Below are 26721 nucleotides of genomic sequence, written 5' to 3' on the forward strand. Positions count from 1 at the left end.
TGATGAAAACTAAAACAATCTTTAACCATCACTCCCAACTCTCATGTGCTTATCAAGACTCCAGGGAATGCCAGCTTTGGGATCCAGATACATAAATTAGCACATAATCCACATTAAGGTCATAATGGTCCTCTAGAAAGACGTATTTCCAATGACCAAATCACCTCAAAATCAAAATTTTAAGATTCTAATTTCTTTTATCTGCAACCTTAATGGACATATCAACCTGTAAACTTAGATAGATAACTATATATCTTTGTATCTATATATATAGACACAGAGATCTATATATCTATATATATAGAGAGAGATACAGAGATATATAGATAGAAACAGAGATACATATATAATACAAGCTAAGTAAATCAAATTTGAATGAAGGATGAAAAACTATTTTTAACAGGTTAAATCACAGGAAGTTACAGACACTCGACCATTTTTAATCTATAAAATAGGTTCATATGGTTCAACCTAATACTCAATGACCAAAATGGCCTATGATATAATCAGATCCCCTAGTGTCCTCACAAATTACTGTAACTGCCATTGTGGGACAGTATTTAGTGATTCAAATAAATTGTGGGTCACATCATTCTCGTACCTTTTTTGTATTACTCTAAAAGCTGCCAAAACAGAGTGGCAGATGCAAAGTCCTATAGTCAAATGCCTGGTTGGCCTCAGATTAACACCATAGTTTTCCAGCAAACAGTCACTTAAAAATACTGACTTATACCAAGACTTCTTTCAATTATAATATTTCTGACTTCATATTTCTTCCCCAAGACAATTTATTTGCCTTATGAACAAAAGGATATTTTCCTAAAAAACTGTCAAGAAAGAAGCAATTTCACTTCTTTCCCTTCTTACCCTTAGTCATGAACGCATGGTAAAGAAAAATGGAAAAATGCAAAAAATTAGAGCCAAAAAAATCCCACTCATAGTCCTACCACCCAAAGATAACCAATGTCAACATTGGCTTATTTTCTTCCAGTCTTTTTTCCCCACACACTTTTTTTTTTTTTCCCAACAATTGAGATTACATTTTATACAGTGGTAGCCCCTGGCATTCAAAGATGCTTTTACATTTACAATTATGAAAATGTGTACAAAATCCTGAAAGTTCATCACATGATATGTTTATCATTAGCTGACGTATTGCTAAATGAAAGATCTTACCATCCAAATCTCCAACCATCCAATTCTCAGTTTGGGTTTGTTTTTCTTTACCATTGTATTAGTCTGTTCTCACACTGCTATGAAGAAATACCTGAGACTGGGTAATTATAAAGAAAAGAGGTTTAATTGATTCACAGTTCTTCATGGCTGAGGAAGCCTCAGGAAACTTACAATCATGGCCAAAGACATCTCTTCACAGGGCAGCAGGAGAGAGAATGAGTGCAAGCAGGAGAAATGCCAGACACTTATAAAACCATTACATCTTGTGAGAACTCACCATCGGGAGGAGACCCAGCATGCGGGAAAGTGCCCCCATGATCCAGTCACTTCCCACCGAGTCCCTTCCACGACACATGGAGATTATGGGAACTACAATTCAAGATGAGATTTGGATGGGGACACAGCTAAACCATATCAACAGTAGTCATATATCCAGAAACTCATAAAGTTACACTTACCCCCCCCAACACAAGTTTCAGATAAATTATAAACTTACGTATTTGTATAAGTTCACTGCATATTAGTTAGTACTCTAATAATACAGCGTAGTGGTATTTTAGTAAAAGTTTTTAAAATTTCTTTACAAATAGCTGTTTTCTAAGATAATTAAAAGCCTAAAAGGGACACTTAAACTTTTGTGTTTAATACTGATGGCTGTTAGCCAGGTGCTACGGCTTCCGAGTTCAAGATCAGCTTGGGCCACACAGTAAGACCTCATCTCAACAAAACATCAAAAAATTAGCTGGGTGTGGTGATCCTAACTACTCAAGAGATTGCGGTGGGAGAATCCCTTGACCCCAGAGATCAAGGCTGCAGTGAGCTATGAACACGCCACTGCATTCCAGCCTAGGGAACAAAGTGAGATACTGTCTCAAAAAAACAAAACAAAACACTAAATCTAAATCTCAACTCCACCACACAGTTAACTCAGCAACAATTTCTTTATTTGTAAAATGAGAATAAATGTCTAACTTACTGGCTTGAAGATTAACACAACACTAAATATGGATTAAACTCCTCTTACAGATCTTATTTAAAAACCAAGGAACTATGATTTCTTGGAGCTCAATATGTAAAACTATATAATAATAAAAATAAAAGGGACACAAGCTGAGCTACTTTAGTCAAGTTGAAAATTAAACATTGTTACTTGTCAAGTACTGTAGTTTCTGCCTTTTTGCCTAACAGTAGATTCCAGAGGGGAAACATGGAGACATGTTAGGCAGCCATCCAGGTTAAGAGAAAATAGGAGCCTAAACTAGACCAGTGACGGATCAGAAAAATATCTAAGAGACAAAAAACAAGATTTGGTGACAGACTGAATTCAGGCGCAGGCTCATGTCTGTAATCCCAGCACTTTGGGAGGCTGAGGCGGGCGGATCACTTGAAGTCAGGAGTTCCAGACCAGCCTGGCCAACATGGGGAAACCCTGTCTCTACTAAAAATACAAAAAAATTAGCCGGGAGTGGTGGCAGGTGCCTGTAATCCCAGCTATTCGGAAGGCTGAGGCACAAGAACCACCTGAATGAATCCAGGAGGCAGAGGTTGCAGTGAGCTGAGACTGTACCACGGCACTTCAGCCTGGGAGACAGAGTGAGACCCTGTCTAAAATAATATAAAATAAGCTTTTTTTAAAAAAGAAAAGGGAATGGTTTCTTTCTGGCTTTAGACACTAATAGTTCACAGTGTCTAACTATGAACAATGATGAATACAGGTTGAGTATCCCTTATCCAAAATGCCCAGGAGCAACATGTTTCAGACTTCCAATTTTTTTTTTAATATTTGCATGTACATAATGAGGTATCTAGGGGATGGGACCCAAGTCTAAGCATAAAATTTATTTATGTTTCATATACATTGTGATGGTGTCAGGCTGTCGCCCAGGCTGGAGTGCAGTGGCATGATCGCAGCTTACTGCAGCCTCAATCTCCGGCTCAAGCAATCCTCCCACCTTCTCTCAAGTAGCTGGGGACTACAGAGATGCGCCACCATACCTGGATGATTTTTTTTATCCATAAAATTCATTGTTATGTGCCCAGCCAAAATCATTTCAAGTTTTTTTCTTCCTCACCATGTAAACCTAAATGCCATGCAGTCTAACGGTTCTCTAAATTTATCCGCTTAACAGACAATTTGATTATAATATACAGGCAAGGTGTGATTAATTCTATATGACACATAAAAATCAATCCCATATCCTTTTTAGTCACATTATATATATATATTTCATCCTCTCAGATTGCTGTTAATGTACTTTAAAAACAATTATGGAATGGTCAGCTTCTCTATTAGGCATTTAGCAAATCAGAAATTCCCCTTACTGTTCCCCTCATTCTTGCAATATATTACCTTTGTGAGTAATGATTAAATTATGTTAATTTCTTATTTAATTGTACTTGTGACACACTGCAAGAGAGAAAAGAAAGTATTATTAAAATATAGTTGGCTAACAACTTGACTAATGATTGGGCAAAGAATCTGAACAGACATTTCTCCAGAGATGATATATAAATGGCCAACAAATGAAAAGATGCTCACATCCAGCAATCCCATTTCTATATATCCAAAGAAACTGAAATCATAATGTCAACGAGATATCTGCACTTCCATGTTCACTGCAGCACTAGTCACAATAGCCAAGATACAGAATCAACCTAAATGTCCATCAACAGATGAATAGGAAAAAAAAAAGGTGGTATATATACAACGTAATACTATTTGGCTTTTTTTTTTGAGACAGGTTCTTGCTCTATCGCCCAGGCTAGCGAGCAGTAGTGCCATCACGGCTCACACCTCAAGGGGTGCTTGAGGTGGAGCTCAAGCAATCCTTTCACCTGAGCCTCCCAAAGTGCTAGGATTACAGGCATGTGCCACTGAGCCGGGCCTATTCAGCCTTAAAAAAGAAGAAAATCCTGTCATTTGAAACAACATGGATGAACTTAGAGGACAACGTAAAATAAGCCAGGCACAGAAAGACAACTATCACATAATCTCACTTATATGTGGAATCTAAAAAATTTGAACTCACAAAAGCAGAAAGAATAGTGGTTACCAGGGGCTGGGAGAAATGAGGAAATGTTGGTCAAAGGATACAAAGTTTGAGTTAGACAGAAAAAATAAGTTTTCGAGATCCATCACACAGCAGGGTGACTATAGTTAATAATGATATATGACATGTATTTCAAAATAGCTAAAAGAATAAATTTCAAATGTCTTGCTGGAAAAATTAAAGGAGGTGACCATATGTTAATTAGCTTGGTTTAATCATTCCACATTATGTGTGTGTGTATACATATATATCAAAAATGACACTGTACCCCATAAATGTATACAATTATGATTTGCCAATTAAAAATATTAATTGAGCTAGGCATAGTGTCTGGAGGCTGAGATGGGAGGATCATTTGAGCTCAGGAGTTTGGGGCCAGCCTGGGCAATGTAACAAGATCCCATCTCTTAAAAAAGAAAAAGATGGCCAGGCACGGTGGTTCATGCTTGTAATCCCAGCACTTTGGGAGGCCAAGGAGGGTGGATCACCTGAGGTCAGGAGTTCGAGACCAGCCTGGCCAACATGGTGAAACCCCATCTCTACTAAAAATGTAAAAAACTAGCCAGGCGTGGTGGTGGGCACCTGTAATCCCAGCTACTCCAGAGGCTGAGGCAGGAGAATCGCTTGAACCCAGGAGGCAGACGCTGCAGTGAGCCGAGGTCGCGCCACTGCACTCCAGTGTGGGCGACAAGAAAAAAAGAAAAAGATGCTCAACATCACTAATTATTAGGAAAATGTAAATAAAAAAACACAATGAGATATCACCTCACACCTATTAGAATGGCTACCATTAAAAACACTGAAAAAAAGTGTTGTCAAGGATTATGGAAAAATGGGAACCCTTGTGTACTGTCGGTAGGAATGTAAAATGGTACAGCTAGATAGAAAGCAGGATCTCAAAGACATAGCTGCACACCCATGTTCATAGCAGCACTACTCACAATACCCAAGAAGTGGAAGCAACCCGTGTCCAATCAAAAGATGAATGGATAAACAAAATGTGGTACACACATACTGTGGAATATTATTCAGCCTTAAAAAGGAGGGAAACACTGAAACATGACACTATATGGATGAACCTTGAAGACATTATGTTGAAGGAAGTCAGACACAAAATGGCAAATACTGTATGATTCCAGTTCTGTGAGGTATCTAGAGTAGTGAAACTTACAGAGACAGAAAGTAGAATAGTGGTTGCAAGGCCTAGGGGCAGAGGGGAATTAGAAAGTTGTTTAATGGGTGTAAAGTTACAGTTTGACAAAATGAAAACATTCTGGAGATTAGTTGCACAACAACAGGAATACACTTAACACTACTGACTTAGAAATGGCTAAGATGTAGCCAGGAATGGTGGCACATGCCTGTAATTCAAACTTCTCCAGAGGCTGAGCCAAGTGAACCTGGGAGGCGGAGGTTGCACCACTCACTGCACTCCAGCCTGGGTGACAGAGGGAGACCCTGTCTCAAAAAAGGACAGGACAGGACAGGACACAAAAGGAAAAGAAAAGGCTAAGATGGTACATTTTATGTTGTGTGTTTTTTAACCACAATTACAATTTTGAAAAAAAATGGCTAAAATGTTTGCGTATGTACACAGCTAACAATTTTGGTCCCTGACTTTTCTTGATCTATGAAAAGTCAGAGAAACATCTGCTCTTTAACTTAAAACTTTCAAAAACTACCTCGATAGTTGGGTAACTAGAAGGGTTGAACTTCCTCAAGGAAAGTTACTCTATACAAGGATGGGCAGCAGTGACTACCCTGTTAAATATTATAAGGTAAAAAATCAAAAGACCACTTTGTGATTCGTAAAATCAATATGAAATTCAAATATCAGTGTCCATAGGAAGGTTTTAATGAACACAGTCATCCCACTTGTTAGCATATTGTCTATGGCTGCACTTTACCACACAAACACAAGCAGCTGTCATAGTTGTGACAACTCTTTTAAAACAGTTTAGGCCAGGTGTGGTGGCTCACACTTGTAATCCCAGCACTTTGGGAAGCCAAGACTGGTGGATTGCTTGAGCTCAGGAATTCAAAAACAATCTGAGTAACATGGTGAAACCCATCTCTACAAAAATTATAAAAATTAGCCAGGCAAGGTGAGAGGATTGCTTGAGGCTTGGAGGTCAAGGCTGCAATGAGCTGAGATCATGCCACTGTACTCCAGGCTGGGTGACAGAGTGAGACTCTGTCTCAAAAAAAAAAAAGTTTGCTGACTCATGCTCTATATCTTATCCCAAAATAAGGAATTAGATGCAGAGCAGAAATAAAATGAAGTAAATTCAAAAAAGAATACCAACAAATTAAAATGTTGATTCAATGATTTTTTTAAAATAAAAAGCCATAGACTTTTCTGTGCCTTTTTATTTTATTTCTACCCCCAAGCCATCTACATATACACCCAGGCACATGCACACATGCCTTGTTTAATACCTTTAGTATCTGGAGTAAGCCTCAGTTTTAAGATAAACTTTCAGCCAGGCGCAGTGGCTCACGTCTGTAATCCTAACACTTTGGGAGGCTAACGCAGGCGGACTGCCAGAGCTCAGGAGTTCGCGACCAACCTAGGCAACATGGCGAAATGCCGTCTCTACTAAAACACAAAAAATTAGCCAGGTGTGGCAGCGTGTGCTTGTAGTCCCAGCTACTTGGGAGGCTGAGGCAGGAGAAATGCTTGAACCCAGGAGGTGAAGGTTGCAGTGAGCCGAGATCGCGCCACTGCACTACAGCCTGGGTGAGAGTGAGACTCTGTCTCAAAAAAAAAAAAAAAAAAGATAAACTTTCATTAGTTATTAAGCTCTTTGAGCACTCTTAATAAACATAGGATTTATACAACTATTCAGTTATACAGCTTTGTCTTCTCAAATAACTGGACTGAAAGTTATTTTTACTTCATACAATTTAGAAAAGGCATCCTATAAAAGTTAAATTATACAATAAAATTATTGAGAACTAATGATAAAAAGTTTGCATCACTTTTATCACTTTCTTAAAAGCAAGCTCAAGGGGGTAGAGATAGGGGTTGTAATCTATCATGTGAGCTTTCAAAGATAACTAAAATGCTTGCTTAAATCAAGAAGTTTTAGACAGTGTTCTAACTGGCCATGTACGTTTGTTTTAGCCAGTTAACTTATTAACATAAAATTTAAGGAAGAACAGAATTTGCTAAATACTAATATACTTAAAACGACATATTTAATATATTTATTTTGGCTTTATAATAGCAAACAGAGAGTAGATAACTACTATAAGTTGATCCTAGCAAAGAGGCTACCATACCAAGGTATACTTATCTAAAAAATATTGCAAACCTTCAAATTTCAGATGGCAGCATTTGGAGGACAGTATGAAATAACGTAATCCCTCTTAAAAATCCCAATCATTTTTTTCTCAAGCTAGAGAAGAAAATTAGTCCAAAGAAATTTCAGTAATCTTAACATAAAAACTATCACACTCCTTGTGGTTTGTAAATACTATAGTAAGCATTGGCAGTAATGAGCAGGAGTAACAAGTCCAAGATGAGATTTAAGATTGTTTTAATTTTTAAAACAAGTCACAAATAGAAACAGTAACAAACACGTGGAAAACTGCTTAATCTCTTGGTAATCAAATATATGTAGTAAGTAAAATAACATGTAATACCACCCCTACTTAACAAGCCAAACACTTCCTAAAAATACTATGAGAGCAGTAATGTTTCCATTAAACTGATTCGTATGTATGTTGCTAGTGGCACTCTAAAGTTACAACTCGTACAATACAGTAACATCTATAAAGACATTCATATTTTTTGACTAAATAACTCAATCAATAAATTGAAACAGTAACTACAATACATAAGATGAAATTTTCCAAAGGCATAAAGGGTGTTATACTGTATGAGCAACTCTAAAAGTCTGTTTCGAAAGCTAAAACATTTTTTATATTAAACTACTGCTCAAAGGGTTATAATTTAAAAGAAGCAAAGTGACTAAAGACGTGTATCACATTTTTACTTACAGGACAAAGAATTGAGTACAGAGCTGAGAAAATACCCAGCATTAAAGAAATAGGATATATATATATACACACACACACACACACACACACACACATTATATATAATGTTATTTCATGAAAAGCTGTCTTTTAAAAATATATTGTAATGCTCTGAAGATTTTATTTGAATCCAAACTTAACTTACATTGGTACTAGCCAGTTGCCAAAAAAACTTTTAAAATAACAGTAATCTGGCTGGGCATGGTGGCTCACGCCTGTAATCCCAGCACTTTGGGAGGCAGGGGCGGGCAGATCTCCCGAGGTCAGGGGTTTGAGACCAGCCTGGACAACAAGGCAAAACCCTGTCTTTACTAAAAATTCAAAAATTAGCTGGGCGTGGTGGCACACAAGTCCCAGCTAACTCGGGAGGCTGAGGCAGGAGAATCGCTTGAATCTGGGAGGCAGAGGTTGCAGTGAACCGAGATCCCACCACTGCACTCCAGCCTGGGCAACACAGTGAGACTCTGTCTCAAAAACAAACAAACAACAACAACAACAAAAAAACCGGTTATCTTCAAGGCATCAAAGGCAAAAATAGTTCTGCTTTCAATTAAACCTACAATTCCAGATGGTTAACTGCTTCACAAGTTGGTCCTATTCAAACTCTGTATATGACCCAGTGGTCCCCAACCTTTTTGGCACCAGTGGCCAGTTTCATGGAAGACAATTTTTTCATGGACCAGGGGTAGGGTGGGGTGGGGTGGGGTGGAGTGGAGATGGTTTCAGATGAAACTGTTACACTTCAAATCATCAGGCATTAGTTAGATTCTCACAAGGAGCGAGCGACCTAGATCCCTCGCATGTGCAGTTCACAATAGGGTCCACGCTCCTCTGAGAATCTAATGCCACGGATGATCTGACAAGAGGTGGAGCTCAGGCGGGAATGCTCACTGGCCTCCCGCTGTGTGGCTCGTTCCTCACAGGCCAGCAACCAGTACGGGTATACGGCCCTGGTGTTGCGGACCCCTGATATAACCAACTGATAACTTAAACAAAAGGAAGATAAAGAGAGTGAGAGAAGAAGAGCATGGTTAAGAGGAGAAAAAGATTCAAATTCACCCAAAATTTCAAAGCCAATTAAAGTATTAAAAATAAAAGCAAACAAGGACTTTCTCCTTCCAGTAATGGTGATCAGGTCATCAAACCAATCTTCTGGCTGAAGAAACGTGAAAAGTTGAACTAAGCTTAAAAAAAGACAACTCTACTTCTAGAGATCAGGCAGTAAAGAAATGGGGCCAGAATTCACTAAGTCCCCAGAAGTGAGTCTGGTATACCAGGTTTCTTCTCCCCTACAGGCATCTGCTGATTTAAGCAGTGACTGTGAGGCTGGGAAGCTAAGCAAAACATCTGACAGCCTCACTGGGTTAGCCAGACAAAAATGAGACCCTGAGCCTCCCCCAAACTCTAGGTTGGGATCTCAACCTCAGAGCAAAAGAAATACAATTAAAGCCCAGCTTCAAATAATCTCAATCCTTAAAAGTGAATTAAGAAAAGCAGATTTATAGGGCCCCTATATTTCTGTCAAAATTAAATGTAAATTTTATGTCATGGAAGACTACCATTATTCTAGGCCTCAAATTATTTCTATAGTTTTTCACATCAAATGTCTCATACACAATAAAAAGAAACCCCAGAAATCCAAGAAAATAACACAAATAAAATGCAAATGAAACATGGAACAAGACCCAAAGGGATCTAGATAATTAAGTTATCAGACACAGACTCTCAAATAAGTATGCTGAGTAGTAAGACTGAGAACTTTAGCAGAAAACCTGAAACTAAAGAGAATAAAATTGAAATTCTAGAACCAAAAAGTAAAATAAACTAAAGAACTCAGTGTATGAGTCTGATGGCATATTAGACACAGCCTAAGGGAATTAATGAACTGGAAGATTGGTCAGAAAAATTATCTTTAAAAATGCACACAGCAATAAAAAGATAAAAAATACAAAAAAGGATGTAAGAAACATATGGCAAATTTAAGAATGTTTAATACATGTATAACCGGAGTACCAGGAGGAAAGAAGATGACAGAAGCACTATCTGAAGTGATATAGTCTGAGAATTTTCCAAAACTCACGAACGCGCTCATCAGTCCTGTGCAACAGAACTTTCTATTCTATTGATAGAATGATGGAAATGTTCTCCATCTGCCAATACAGTAACTAATAGAAACATTTGGCTACTGAGAACTTAAAATGTGAGGAATTGAATTTTTAACTTTTTAAATGTTAATTGGTATCAATAGTTACATGCAGCTAGTGGCTGGCACTGGGCAGTGCAGTCCTACGTCACAGATATAAGAAGTCCTACAAACACCAAGCTGAACAAATAAAAGATTGCACCTAGACATATCACAGTAAAACTGCTGAAAACCAAATATAAACACCCCCACTCCGACAAAAACAAAAAGTGACCAGAGATCTACAAGCTAGATTACAGTCAAAGGAGCAACAATAAGACTGATAGTTGACTTCTCAACAGAAACTCTGGAAATCAGGTCTCAAGGGCACTGTGCACAGCTGCAACATGACAAATGAAAAAACTGCCAACCAAGATTTCTGTATCCAGCTCCTTCTCCCCAAAAAAACCCCTTCAAGAATAAAAATGAAAAAAAAGGCATTATCAGATAAGCAAAAAAGAATTCCTCAACAGATAGGCCCAAATAGAGAAAAAAAAAAAAAAGAGAAAGTATTTTCAGAGAGAGACAATCAACCCAGCTAGAAGCCTGGAAATGCACTAAAGATTGAAGAAAAAACTGAGTATATAAACAAATTTAAATGTATAATTACTGAATAAAGCAATAATGATAATATCTTGTGGGGAGTTAAAATAGAGAACTAAACTATCTGACAATAGTATATAATTCTGGAGAGGGAAATGTACAATTAATGTTTTCTAACATTGCTGCACTGACCAGAAAGAGAAAAAAGTGCTAACTTATATCACACTTTAACACAGAAAGGAAGCATATTGTAATCTCTAGGATAAATATTAAAAACAAATTTAAAAAAAGATGGTCTAACTATTAAGCCAAGTTGGGGGGTGGGGGGTATTTGGAACAAAAAATAATAATAATCCCAAAAGCAGCAGAAAAGGAGAATAAGAGAAAGTTCAAACAGGATAAACAGAAATCATTTATTAGGAATATCAATTTAAACCTAAATATATCAGCAAGTATATTAAATGTAAATGTACTAAATGTTCCAATTAAAGAACAAACATGGTCAAACTAGTTTCTTTAAACTAATATATGCAACTTACAAGATATGGCTAAAACTTGAAAGCTGAAAGAATGGAAAAAGCTGTAGCATGCAAACACCAAATGAAAGTTAGTGTATCTGTCTTAACACTAGATTAAGAACACTACAAGGTAAAATGTAATACTGAGATAAAGAGGGACACGTCACAATAATAAAAAGTTTGATTCACCAGGTAGATTTAAAAAAACCTTGACTTGTCGGCACTTTAACATAATCAAAATATATAAAACAAAAACTGACAAATTAAACAGAGAAACAGACAAATGTTATAATCATTTGGGGATATTTTAACAAACCTTTGAATAGGAGCAAACAAATGCAAAAGCACTAACAATTTAAAACAGAAACAAACTTGATAGAACATATTATACCACATCTAACAACTGTAGCCTATAAATATTTCGTTGTTGTACACAAGGAATGTTTACCCAAAAAGACCATATGTTGAACTATAAAGCAAGTCTCGAATTTCCAAGAACTTAAGTCTTAGGGATTTAAATCTTACTAGAGCGGAGTCAAATCAGAAATCAGGGCTGAGCATGGTGGCTCACACCTGTAATCCCAGCTACTCGGGAAGGATTTGCTTGAACCCAGAATCACTTGAAACCAGAGGCAGAGGTTGCAGTGAGCCAAGATCATGCCACTACTCCAGCCTGGGCAACAAATCGAGACTCTGTCTCTGAATGAATGAATGAATGAATGAAGGCACGAATGGACAAAGGGGTCAGTAGTGACAAACTTTACTGAAAGTAAGGAAATGATATCAAATGGTAAATGGACAAGTAAGGTTAGTACAAAAACTATAAGATGTATGTATTTTCCTTATCTCAGTTTCATCAAAAGATATATTTGGGAGGCCAAGGTGGGAGGATCACTTGAGGTCGGGAATTCAAGACCAGCCCAGTCAACACAGTGAAACTCCATCTCTACTAAAATACAAAAAATTAGCTGGGTGTGGTGGCACATGCCTGTAATCCCTACTCGTGAGGCTGAGGCATGAGAATTGTTTGAACCCAGGAGGCAGAGGTTGCATTGAGCCAAGATCACACCACTGCACTCCAGACTGGGCAGAAGAATGGGAGTCTACCTCCAAAAAAAAAAAGAGGGGGGGAAGGGGTGGAGATGGAATAGTAGAGCTATACAGGACTAAAGTTTCTATATATTGCAGGAACTAATGTAGCTATGAAGTAGACTCTGACAAGCTAAGATATATAAATGTAAACCCTACAGTAATCACTAGAAATTCAAATATAGTTTTAAAATGATTAAGGAAATTAAAATGTTACACTGGGAAATACTCATGTAATGCAAAAGACAGCAGTAGAGGAGGGAAAGAGGACAAAAGAAAAATGAGACCTATAGAAAACAAAACAGAAAGTGGCAGACAAATTTAACCCTGTCAGTAACACTAAATGTGAATGGATTAAATAATACACTCAAGAGGCAGAGATTACCAGATTGGGTTTTAAAAGAATAAGATCCAATTAAATGCTGTCTACTTAAGACATATTTTAGATTCAAAAATACAAATGGGACAGGATAAGAGTAAATGGATGGAAAAAAACATACCATGCAAAAGAGCTGGCATGAATATACTAGTATCAGACAAACTTTTAAAAACTGATGTTTTGAGAGGTCAAGAGAAACATTTTAAAACAAGGGTCAATTTATTAGGAAGATATAACAATTATAATCATTTGCACTTTATGACAGAGCCCCAAATTACATGAAGCAAAACTGACAAAATTAAAGGGAGAAATAGACAAGCCAAGAACAACAGTTGGAAGAACTAAATGGCCCACTTTCAGTAACGAATAGAACAACTAGGCAGAAGATCAACAAGGAAACAGAAAAAACAATATAATCAACTAGATGGATTATAGAGAACATTCTGCCCAACAACACAAGGAACACATTTTTCTAAAAAAGCACACATGGTACATTCTCCAGGATAGATGATCTATGCTACACCATAAAACAAGCATCAACAAACTGAAAAGGACAAAAAGGATATAAAGTATGTTCTCTCACCACAATAGAATTAAATTAGAACTCAGTAACAGAAAAAAAATCGGGAAATTCACAAATATGTAGAAATTAACATATTCCTAAACAAATAATGGGTCAAATGAAATAAAAAGAAAAATTAGAAAATACTCGAGATGAATAAAAACAAAAAGGCAACATATCACAACTTATAGAATGAACTAAATCAGTGCTTAGAGGGAAATTTACAGCTATAATGCCTATATTAAAAACAGAAAATATAGGAAAACATTTTCATGAACTTGAGATAAGAAAAGGCTTCTTAAATACCATAAAGAGACAAATGCAGGCCACAGAATAGGGGGAAAAAGTTTTTAATAAAAAATAAGACTTCTCATCCAAAATACAAAAAGAATGCCTTCAAATATGGTTTTTAAAAGACAAACACAAAAGACAAATGAACAAAAGAGTTGAACAAGCACTTCACAAAGGATAACGAAAAGGCCAATAAACTTTATGAAAAAGTGGTAAACATCCTTAGTCATCAGGGAAATAAAAAATTAAAACCACAGATACCATCTTACAGCCAGGCACGGTGGCTCACACCTATAATCCCAGCACTTTGGGTGGCCAAGATGGGCAGATCACTTGAGGCCAGGAGTTCGAGACCAGCCTGGCCAACATGGTGAAACCCGTCTCTAACAAAAATACAAAAATTAACCAGGTGTGGAGATGCACGCATGTAGTCCTAGCTACTGGGGAGGCTGAGGCAGGAGAATCGTTAGAATCCAGGAGGCAGAGGTTCCAGTGAGCCGAAATCGCACCACTGCCACAGAGCAAGACACTGACTATTTAAAAAAAAAAAAGGCCAGGCACAGTGGTTCACACCTGTAATCCCAGCACTTTGGGAGGCCAAGGCGGGTGGATCACGAGGTCAGGAGTTCGAGGCCAGCCTGGTCAACATGGTGAAACCCTGTCTCTACTAAAAATACAAAAATTAGCTGGGCATGGTGGCGGGCACCTGTAATCCCAGCTACTCGGGAGGCTGACGCAGGAGAATCATTTGAACCCGGGAAGCGAAGGTTGCAGTGACCCGAGATTGTGCCATAGCACTCCAGCCTGGGCAACAGGGTGAGACTCTGTCTCAAAAAAAAAACAAAAAAAAACAAATATAATGTATGAAGAGACAGGTATATACGTGTTCATAATACCATTATTAATATTTTGTCAAGTGGAAACAATCCAAATGCCAATCAACAAAGTATAAAATGTAGTACATTCACACAAAGTAATATAGTGCAATGAAAATTACAGTTTCAGAAAATAATGTGGATGAATCTTACAAACAATATGTGGGGCAAAAGTATCTAGATACAAAATATATACTGCATGGATCCATTCATATAAAACTCAAAAACAGGCATAACTAAATCAGAATAATGGTTACTTTGGGGAGCATGGAGAAGGTAGTGACTGATGGAGAAGGAGAGTGTTTGAAGTGCTGGCAATATTCTATTTCTTGTCTCAGTGGTCGTTACACAGGTCAGAGTTTATAATAACTTACTGAGCACTACTTTGTGCGCCTTTTCTGTATGTGTTATGCTTCAATATGAAAGATAAAATATCATATAAAATTTAGAAATAAAATCAGTTGAATCACACTAAAATTAGAGTACTTGAACTTCAGAAAGCAGTAACTTTTAAAGACATACTCATTAAAGTATCATAAAGAGCCAGGCATGCTGAAGTGTGCCTGTAGTCCTAGCTATTTAGGAGGCAGAGGTGGGAAGATCACTTGAGCCCAGGTGTTCAAGCCTGCAGTGAGCTATGATTGCGCCACTATACTCCAGCCGGGACAACAGAGTGAGACTCTGGAAGAATGTGATCCTTTTGTAGTTCGTAAGTGTGATGACTGGGTGCTCACACACCAGAGGTGCCTCTCTCAAACCTTGTTATGACATAGGCATATGACCCATCTGACAAGAAAATAAATAAATAAAATATAAAGAAAAACTGGTATTGAATTCAATAAAAGCATAAAACTTTATACAATGGAAAACATTCAAATATATAAAATAAAAAATATGATGGTGGAAATAGTTTCACCAAATGTAACAAGAATTAACATCACTACCATATATTCTCATGTCTAAGATACAAACGTCAAGAAAAATTGACTTTGGGCTCTTGATAAAAATATTAAGTTCAATCTCACTACCAATCAAGACATACCAACTGAAACAAGATACCATTTAACAGCAGTTAAACTGGAGGAAAACTGTGTAACTCCCTTCTCTAGGGAGTACTTTATTCATAACCTCTGTGGCAGAAATACAATTTCCTTCCTTCCCACTTCTCCTTTTTAGAAAACTTTATTTCACAGCACTGGAAACAGTTGCTCAATGATCCACAAGAGAACGATACTGTGATTCCTGAAATTTCCAGTTTCTACTTCAGTAGGCCTCCTTAATTCCTAACTGGGGTCTAAGGGATACCCAGCTCTATAACCTTCTACTACTAATAAATCTGTTTTGCTTAAGTTAATTTCTAGCAACCAAATGGCCAACGAATATAACACCTTGATATAGCTTATCTCAGAAGCTGAAAACTGGCAACTTGGGTTGTTTTATCTAACCCACAAGGTGTTCTTCAAAAGTATAAATTAAATGTTAGAAATTATCCTTCTTCACTAGACTGTGACCAAGCTCCTAGAAAGCAAGGACTAACTTCATCATATTTATCTTTGTTTCCTCATTACTAGGCTTCAGGTCCAAAAATACTTGCTGAATGAACAAACTATGCCAATAAGGTTTCTATAAAACTCTACAGCTCTGACAACTGATTCATCTCAGAGAACAATACACTAAAATCCCAGTTATCCCACTAAGAAAACAACAGTGACAATAGAGATTAAACGACATAAAAATACTGGCCCCCTTTGCCCAGTAAGCCAAATCTTTAAAATGTAAAAAACAAAAAGTAATTCACAGTTGTGATCATAGCACAGTACAGCCTTTCAACTTCTGGGCTCAAATGATCCTCCTGCCTCAGCCTCCCAAGTAGCTGGGACTACACGCATGCTCCACTGCACCTGGCTTATGTTTTAACTATCACTATTATGTGTGGATATAATGATACTTTAGAATTTAAATGTTTTCCTCTCTGATTATGTGGCAAAGAATAGGGACTAAATACTATCGGAATAAATGTTCCTTAGAGCCACAGCATGCTTGACTTAGATGATCTGTTTCTCCAGCCTGTTGAAGAACTGTAGCTCACAGATGTAGATTTCGAATGATATCCTAAATTGCTGCTTTCATCATCTTAGTGCCTGTAATTTTCTGTGGCTTTAGAATTGATCACATGTATGAGACATGGTTATACCATTTAAGCGTCAAGCACTAGATTTGGATTAGCAGTGTTTATACTTTATATTGGTATGCAGTCATTCCTTTTTTTTTGAGACGGAGTCTCACTCTGTCGCCCAGGCTGGAGTGCAGTGGTGCAATCTCAGCTCACTGCAACATCCACCTCCCAGGTTTAAGCGATTCTCCTGCCTCAGCCTCCCAAGTAGCTGGGATTTCAGGCACATGCCACCACGCCTGGCTAATTTTTTGTATTTTTACTTGAGATGGGGTTTCACCGTGTTAGCCTGGATGGTCTTGATCTCCTGACCTCATGATCCGCCCACCTCGGCCTCCCAAAGTGCTGAGATTACAGGAATGAGCCACTGCACCCAGCAGCAGTTGCATACTTTAAAGCACTATATTGCAAATTTTGAAAGGTGCCTATATTGTGTTATTTTGTGTATTCTTATTAGTACCAAGGAGAAAGAGTGCTTTATGTGCACTAGGTGCCTAATAATGTGTGTTTACCAGTGGGAACATAGGCAGTGTGGTATAGGGATTAGAAGTGTGGACTTGGGTTCGCATGCTTTTTTCAATCACTTCTCATCTGTGTGACTTTGGGCATGTTGTTTGTCATTGTTGCTCTTGGTGGTGTATTTTTTCTTTTGAGAGAAAGGCGAAACAAAAAACAAGCTAATATTATGGAGTCATTGAAAAGTAACTTTTAGGCAACGTTCTGTCATTTGTACAGGTTTCCATATTGCACAGTTTTCCTAATTTTTTTTTTTTTTTTTTGAGACGGAGTCTCGCTCTGTCTCCCAGGCTGGAGTGCAGTGGTGCAATCTCGGCTCACTGCAAGCTCCGCCTCCCGGGTTCACGCCATTCTCCTGCCTCAGCCTCTCCGAGTAGCTGGGACTACAGGCGCCCGCCACCACGCCCGGCTAATTTTTTGTATTTTTTTAGTAGAGATGGGGTTTCACTGTGGTCTCGATCTCCTGACCTCGTGATCCGCCCACCTCGGCCTCCCAAAGTGCTGGGATTACAAGCGTGAGCCACCGTGCCCAGCCCCTAATTATTTTTTAAGTGAATGTATACAAGGCTGGGCGCAGTGGTTCACACCTGGAATCCCAGCACTTTAGGAGGCCCAGAAGGGCAGATCACCTGAGGTCAGGCGTTCGAGACCAGCCTGGCCAACATGGTGACACCCTCTCTCTACCAAAAATACAAAAATTAGCCGGGCGTGGTGATGCATAGTAGTCCCAGCTACTCAGGAGGCTGAGATGTGAGAATCGTTTGAACCCTGGAAGCAGAGGATGCAGTGAGCCGAGATCGTGCCACTATACTCCAGCCTGGGTAACAGGGTGAGACTGTCTTAAAAAAGAAAATACATATATATATGTGCGTGTGTGTGTGTATGTGTGATATATATATCATGATACATATATCACGTTAATTTAGTTGATTTAGTTGATATGTATACCAAAACTTAATCATAGTTGTTGGTCTCATTTCTTCTCACTATATAGTACTGTGGTAAATATTATGCAAATAGTCATTTTTCATCCTTATATATAATACTGTGGTAAATATTATGCAAATAGTCATTTTTCATCCCTAGAATTACTTTTTTTTTTTACATTTCTAAGATTTTCCTTACTGGGAGTAAATAAATTATATTTCTCTCTAGCCTGGACAACATAGCAAGACCCTGTCTCTAAAAAAAGGGTAGGGGTGGGCAGGGAGAAGCAGCAGCAGGAGACGAAGAAAAGAAATGAAAAAATCCATAGTGACTTGTTAAAGTGCCATGTATTTCTCATTCAATTTCACAACCTTGTGAAAACTTGTAGTTACTATTACTATCCCACCCTATCAAAAACAAAATCTACAGATAAGGCATTGAGAGGTTAAGTAACTTAGTATAATTAAGTGGCAAAACCCTTGAAACTATTATATTAACTTGTTATGTAATAATGTACTTTATACATGCTACCAACATCCAGAAAAGTATAATGCTGTCAACTAGGTCAGAGAAGTAGGAGACACTGGGAGGAAAAAGAAAGGAGGGGGAAGAGCTTGCAAAGGGGTGCCATTTATTAGCCTTTTGGTTTTGTTGTTTAAAACTATACAATAGACTGGGCACAATGGCTCATGTCTGTAATCCCAACACTTTGGGAGGCAGAGGCAGGAGAACTGGTTGAGCCCAGGGGGTCTTGAACCTGGGCAACATCGGGAGGCCATGTCTCTACAAAAAGTTAAAAAATCAGCAGGATATGGTGGCACGCACCTGTAGCCCCAGCTACTTGGGAGGCTACGATGAAGAAGTGTGCTTGAGCCCAGGAGTTGGAGGCCGCAGTGAGCCGTGATCATGTCACTGTGCTCCAGCCTGGGTGACAGAGTGAGACCTTGTCTCAGAAAAAAGAAAAAGAAAAAAGGAAGGAAGGAAGGAAGGAAGGAAGGAAGGAAGGAAGGAAGGAAAGAAGGAAAGAAAACTGTATAATAAAAATTTTTTAATGAAAATAAAAAATAGCCAGATAAAATACAATGAAACATTTGATAAACTGCATTAGATATTTGCTCAGTGTCAAGTTTGCAACCCTTTGATTAAGTGCAAGGCATGTGTTAATATTTAAGCCCAGTACAGTATTTCTAAGATGAGTTGAACCCTACCTGGTTCAAAAGTACATGCTCATCTCATGCATGCTGTTGGTATGTGAGCTAAGTACACGTATCCTTCAAAAAAATAATCTGGCAACATTTATCAAAAGCCCTAAAATTGTTTTATACTCTGCTCTGGTAATTCCATCACTGAAAATCTAGTATTTAAAAAAAAAAAAAGGCTTTTACTCAGTTACTGTATCATTATCTATGATAGTCATAAAGTTAAAAAGACATAACCTAAATGATTCGCTATAGTTGTTTTTTGCTCATCATCATCCCTTCCTCAGGAAAACTACACCTCATCCAATTCATGTCTGTCATCTCAAAGGGACTGTCAATCATGGCTTTCTGTGGGTTCCCCAACTCACCCTAACCACAGCCACCACAGTGGCTGCCCTTGCTGTAGCTCATCTCCCAGGTTCCAATGATTGGTTAAGGAACTGACAATCAGAATTGATTACCAACAACACAGAACTGACATGTGGACATCAGGAAAGAGAAGCTGTCTTTCAAGTGTGGTTGCTAAGCTAAAGGCGTATGTCTCGGGCTCCAGAAGCAAGAGGCTAGAAAAACCCAGAAAGGAGACAAAGAAACCCAATGACATTACTTGCAACCTTGGATCTAGCTGTTTCCAAAGCTATTCCATCATCCTCCCCATACAATACCCAGTATGTGAACCAATACACTCATTTTTTAACTTAATGAAGTTGTGTTATCACGTGTAACCAAAAGTATGACCAACATCCTACCTAAAGAGTAGTTAACCAATTATAGTGCATCCATTCAAGGAAATAACATTGACAGAATAGTGTAACTGTTAAGAGCATGTACTCAGCCCAGTCTGAATCCTGGCTCTGCTAAATATTCTCTATGTGTGCCTGGGTACATTACCTTTTTTTTTTTTTTTTTGACAAGGCCTCGCTCTGTTGCCCTGGCTGGAGTGTAGTGGCGTAATCATGGCTCACTGCAGCCTCAACCTCCTGGGCTCAGGCAGTCCACCTCAGCCTCCCAACTAGCTGCAACTACAGGCGTGCCCCACAACGCCCGGCTAATTTTTGTATATTTTTGTAGAGTCAGGGTTTCACCATGTTGTCCAAGCTGGTCTCGAACTCCTGAGCTCAAGCCATCTGCCCACCTCAGCCTCCCTAAATGCTGGGATTACAGGCATGAGCCACTGTGCCTGGCCCTTGGATACACTACTTAACTTCTTTATGCCTCAATTTCCTCATCTATAAAGTAAGGATAATAACAGGATTTCATGTGATTGTTAGGAGAAGCAAATGAGTTACTATTTACACATGCCAGGAATAGTGTCCAGCATTAATAAATATGTGTATCTTTAAGTAAATAAGTAACAGAGTAGTATACAAAGTTGAGCTAAACTATATATTTACACAGATGTTTAAAAGAAATCTGCAAGGAAAAGGGAAATTTTATATTTTTTATGAGGCAAATATACAGTATCAAAAAAGGAAAAAACTAAAGCATGTCTCTGGTCTCAGGAGACAAGATGAATATGATTAGCCTCACACAAACCCCTCTGACCTTCCCCAGAGGAACTACATTCATCCTCAGATAGGAAGCACTTACCTAAGTGTCCAGTGGGGAATCATGAAGTCACACAACGTATCATATTAACAGTAGAATTTAAACCTAGTAGTTTATTTCCTCCAGCTAATTAGTTTTCAAGGAAAGGCACAAATTTATGAGTATAACCAATTCTTCACAATCCATATAGATGAAGAGGAAAAAATATTTTAAGTCATCCCCCAAAAACATTTATATTTGGTTAATGAATCTACGTAGAATATAATCACTTTTATTTAAATACAGGTTAAACTGCCTTCTTGAAATTCATTAAATTTCAGACCTAATGATGAAGCCACATTGGAAAAATTTAATTCAAGTTTGACAACCTACCACCTGGATCTGCTCTGCTCTGCATATCTTTCCACTCCATGACTGATGAATCCCTATCAATCCATTCAAATCCTGCCTCTCAATTAGGTTTGCTATATAATACATGCTACCAAAGGTTTTGTTATCGTTGTTGTTAGCAATAAAAGAATTAAAACTAAGTATTTTTTTAAATACTTTTTTACAGATTAGCTAGACTGCACATCCTCTTCCCCTTGCCCATACTGAATACTATTAACAGAGTCAAAGATCTGCCACTAAAGTATTATAATTTAGTTTAAAGCCTTGTCCATCAGGTTAAAAAGCCTCCACAATAAATAGACTGCTCCGATACTGACAGTGGGAAGTTTTTTGTTCATATTCTAGTATTTACTTGTTATGGCTCCAATGGGTTTATGAGGCCAAAATATCAAGATAAATGGATTTACAAATTAGATTATCTAACATGCAAATAAAATTTTTCATTGATGTATCTCCAACATTTTCCATGAGTGGACAAAACTTATCTTAAAAAAATGAAATGTAAGATTTGCACACCTGGTACAGCTTTCTAAATTGGGTTGTTTGGTTGGGGTTTCTGTATTTTTTTTAATCTTATCTTCACACGTGTATAAAAACTCATGCAAAAAAAAATTAACAAAAGTTTAGAGGTAAACTGAATAAGCCTGGAAGACTGATTAGTAAGTTAAAATTTGCTTAGGAAAAACTACTAAAATACTAAAAACCAAATTTTCATATTTTAGGCAATATATCCTAGTGATTAAAATACACCAACTTGGTTCAAATCCCCATCATGTACTACTCTAGGTCACACTGGTAAGTCACTTTACTTCTCTGTGCTTCAGTTTTCTCATCTGAAGATGGGAATAACAACTATATGTAACTCAGAGTTATGAGATACAAGAATTAACGTGCGAACACAATAAACTTTAGCTATTACTGTTACTGTTATCCATATCACCCTCTAAAATATAGTTCACTTAAGAATTACTAAAATAAGCATCTTCCTGGATCTGAAATATGTGCATACCACGACATATAGAGAGATGATGTATGTGAAACAGTCCTTCGACAAAACTTTTAGTTGAGTGCCAACTCTGTAGAGGATGTCCTCCTGTGCACTGAAAATACGGAAATGAACAAAATATAGTCTCTGAATTCAAGACCTTTCTGTCTAGTAGACAATATAAATAAAACTGTAATAAAAGTAGCATGATGCAGATGCTATGGAAACAGACAATCCTATGAGACACTAAACAACACAGGCACTTAACTAGGGGCAAACACAGGGGTCCCAGATAAAATAAACTCCAGCAATATTTTCTAAGAAACAATCACCTACTTATTTCACTTCCGGGTATCACATTGTTATTTATGCAATTTATACTGTTAATATATTAATAAGTGTTTTACAAAAAACAAGACTACCTATCACACTACTTACCATGCTCATAAACTTAAATACCCTTTGGTATTAACGAAGATATTTTCTTTTCTCTTTTTTTTTTTTTTTTGAGACAGGGTGTCACTGTGTTGCCCAGGCTGGAGTGCAGTGGCATGATCATAGCTCACTGCATCACTGTAGTCTTGAACTCCTGGAATCAAGGAATCCTCCCACCTCAGACTTCCCAGTAGCTAGGACTACAGACATATGCCACCATACCCAGCTAACTTTTTTTTTTTTTTTTTTTTTTTTTTTTTTGAGACAGGGTCAGGCTAGTCTCAAACTCCTGGACTCAAGCAATCCTCTTGCCTTGGTCTCCCAAAGCTGGGATTACAGGCCTGAGACACAGCACCTGGCCTGATATTCTCTTAAAAAAAACCAAAATATAAGCTTGCAAAGGTTATACTGCCTCTTCAAGAAACATTTCTTTCACCAATAAATAAAAGCTACAAACTTTCCCCTACTAAATTATATTAGGATTAATGTCACAGGAATGACAATATTTTTGAGTTGGAAGAGACCTTTGAGAGCCTCTAATCCAATGCTCTCATTTTACAGATGAAAAGAGGCTGTAAAGTATAATGGGGAAAAAAAACCAACCTGAGAGTCAGAAAACTGAATTTTGGGCCCAACTGTCTTACAGTGAAAGCCTGTGCAAATTATCTGCTTCCTCATCTGTAAAATGAGAGGTTTGTACTAGATTGCTTCCAAGATCCGGTTCAGCTCTGTAATTCTTAGTTTATGGAACTGAAGCAGAGATAAGCAATTTGCCCAAGGTCACACAGCTAGTTAATAGCAAAGTAAAGACTATCCTCAGATCCCAACTACAATCACTTTCTCCCCTATACCATACTGTTTCTACTATCTCATAACAATATTCCTGTAATTTATTCTAAGATTCTTGAAAATTATTAACAAGCATGAAGGAGTTTATGAAACTAAATGACTGATTTCTACAGCTCTTCTATAGGAAATGAGCTTTAAATCCAAATGCAACAAGTACATGAGGTCTCAAGCTGGGTATTATTATTTACTACACTTATTAATATTAAATTGACCCCAAGAAAGTTATGAGAATTTATGCTTAAATTTCCACCACCTAAAAATCCAACTCACAGAGGAGATTATGTGCCATGCAAAATTAAAATATGAATTGTTATAAGTAATGATACATATTATAGGTATAATTCTAGGAATAAGATGAGAATTTAAATTCTTCATTTTATGTTCTAGTTATATTTAATATGCATTTTAAATTCAAAAGAGATCAATTTAAACACTTTTCTTTCTTCTTCCCTCTTTTCAGACTCTCTAGCTTTAAAAACATTAGAATAGCTTAAGCATATTACTTCTGAAATCACGTAAACAATTACAAATAAAAGACTATATAAACTATGCTCATAGTTTCTCTTACAAAATTGAAAATCAGCCCCCATCGTATTCTAAAATTCTGTGCTGAAATATATTACAACTCTACTAAACTGTATCATAAACAGCATTTGGTTCTCTAAAATGTCTTAAGCTTATTATATTTCACAGGGAATTTAGCAAGATTTCATGAAGACCGATCTTGCTGACACGAGAAAAGACAGAAAAATCCTCAGAGGAAAAGCACAATAAAAATGCAAAATAGTAATAAAGTCAACAACAACAGTAGTTTCATACTACTGACTTGAAAGAACATTCAAAAACGTTAATGAATATATAAGTATAGTTTAACTATATTTAGGGATTTTTAAAAAATCACAGAATGTTTACATTTTTAAATTGGATGAAGCCTTAAGTCACTAATCCAATAGCACTCATCGTAAGAATCTACAGAATTTATCTCCACCTCCCCAAAAAATATGTCCCTGTAGTCCACTTTAAATTCTCAAAACTAACTACTTCTTTCCATTGTTGTTAGTTGTTGCGAGTTCCATTGTTGCTCCACTGTTCCACTGTTCCAAGTCTAGTTGTCATACAGTTACATTCTGGTAAAAAAATTAGACTGACCTCAATGTCTTCCTAATTTTCACCTGTTGGTCTGCCTTCTAAAGCAGGAGAATGGATCTATTCTCCCTCCTATTTATTAAAATTAACAGGTTTTTAAATCCTATTTACTGAAATGCAGGTTTCTTAAATACCTGGAGACAGCTATCATGTCTCCCACCCGTTAGTCTCTTCTTTAAATGTATGTTCCACAGACTTCCTGTAGGTCCTAGAGGCATTTTTGGAATACAGTATACTTTCACACTATCAGTCACTTAAAAAACAAAAAACAAAAAACTGCCACTTGTTGAATTTTGATATAATACCGAAGAAGAATACTCACTCTTTCCTTTTCCAACCATATATCTACATGAAGCTGGATTCTCTTCACATATCTCAACCCAAACATCACAACAGACTGAAGGCAGACAAAAAAATCCAGCTGTCTTCTCCAAGTAAGCCAGAAATCAAGGTGATTTGCAAAAATATAAAACAATGCCACTGGTCTAGTTTCTTTGGTTTTAGAACATTTATTCTTCATAAAAAATTATATTTACAACACAGTTTAATAAATATATTTGAAATTGTCGTTTAATTTCTGAAAGAGCAAATATTAGTAGATATAATCTACATAAACCTAAATCTCTTTGGGGTCCTCAATAATTGTTAAGAGAGTAAAGAGGCCCTGAGGCCAAAAGGCTAAAGCATAGTCTATTTCTCATAAGATTTTCAAACCTCCATTCTGGTTTCTCTCTTTTCTCTCTCTCCTCTAATATGTAAATGTGCCATTGTAAAGGAGACATCTGTCACATATCTATTCATGAGCTAGAATCCTTAAACATATAACCCTGTCCTCCTCCAGCTAGTGATTTCAAAAAATTAAAGGCCTACAGGGCCATCTGGTACACCTTCGTTTTTAACATCTCATTACTAAATCATCTGAAGTCAAATACTTTAATTCTTCTAAGGAATGCAGTCTTTAAATATGGAAACAGAGGAAGTTTACAGTTTAATCGTACTATCATGCCATCTTTTTTTTGAGAAAGTGTCTCACTCTGTCACCCAGGCTGGAATGCAATGACGCTATCTAGGCTCACCGCAGCCTCCACCTCCCAGGCTCAAGCAATCCTCCCAACTCAGCCTCCTGAACCATGCCCAGCTAATTTTCCTATTTTTTGTAGAGACAGGGTTTCACCATATTGTCTAGGCTGGTCTTGAACTCCTGAGCTCAAGTAATCCACCCGCCTGGGCCACCCAAAGTGCTGGGATTACAGGCTTAAGCCACCACTCCTGGCCCATACAATCTTACAATCTTTCTGACCAAGCTTTCACTATTTACAAAAAAGTAAAGCAAATTATTTATAATTGGCAAGATGGAGCAGGAAAGAAAATGCAAGTGTTCTGTATAATCAATCATTTGATTCTCAGCAATAACCCATTCAAAAGTACCCATGTACTGATATACAAAAAAACCCAACTACTTATCTAGCCAATATGACACTAGGTTCCCAGACTTCAACAAAGCAAAACTGGCCTTTACTTGAAAACCTTTTTAACTCCTCACTCCCTTAATCACAGGATTATAGAAGACAAAATGGGATGGAGATTATAGGTTTAAAAGATTCAACAGAAAATCTAGAGCTACATCGCTGAACACCTCAAACAGAACCACAAGGGAAAAGCTTTGGGACCCAGGGGAAAGAAATCTATACCATATTTATCACAGAATTTCCTAAATTCTAATAGATTCCCAAATCTTATAGAGCTGTACTTTATTTGTAATAAAACTATGTGAATATGATAATGGTAATAAGGTAAAAAGAAACAAAACCACAACATACAGCATCAAAAATAATCAGATTATA

The 26721-nt window shown here is 37.4% G+C and overlaps 2 protein-coding genes and 1 pseudogene across 5 annotated transcripts in view; 1 reads left to right on the forward strand and 2 right to left on the reverse strand.

The window, feature by feature from the left end:
- The window catches only part of LOC129488042 (uncharacterized), a 33664-nt gene extending 11199 nt beyond the window's left edge, over positions 1-22465 (reverse strand). Inside the window, 1 exon segment of the mRNA XM_055289715.2 lies at positions 1177-22465. The gene's annotated coding sequence lies outside the window, so the exon portion shown is untranslated.
- The window catches only part of TLK1 (tousled like kinase 1), a 172913-nt gene that overhangs the window by 142528 nt on the left and 3664 nt on the right, over positions 1-26721 (reverse strand). The window lies entirely within an intron of this gene.
- Positions 15404-15501, forward strand: LOC129489077 (uncharacterized; annotated as a pseudogene).

The sequence above is a fragment of the Symphalangus syndactylus genome, chromosome 8 (assembly GCF_028878055.3).
Source record: "Symphalangus syndactylus isolate Jambi chromosome 8, NHGRI_mSymSyn1-v2.1_pri, whole genome shotgun sequence".
Classification (NCBI taxonomy): Eukaryota; Metazoa; Chordata; class Mammalia; order Primates; family Hylobatidae; genus Symphalangus; species Symphalangus syndactylus.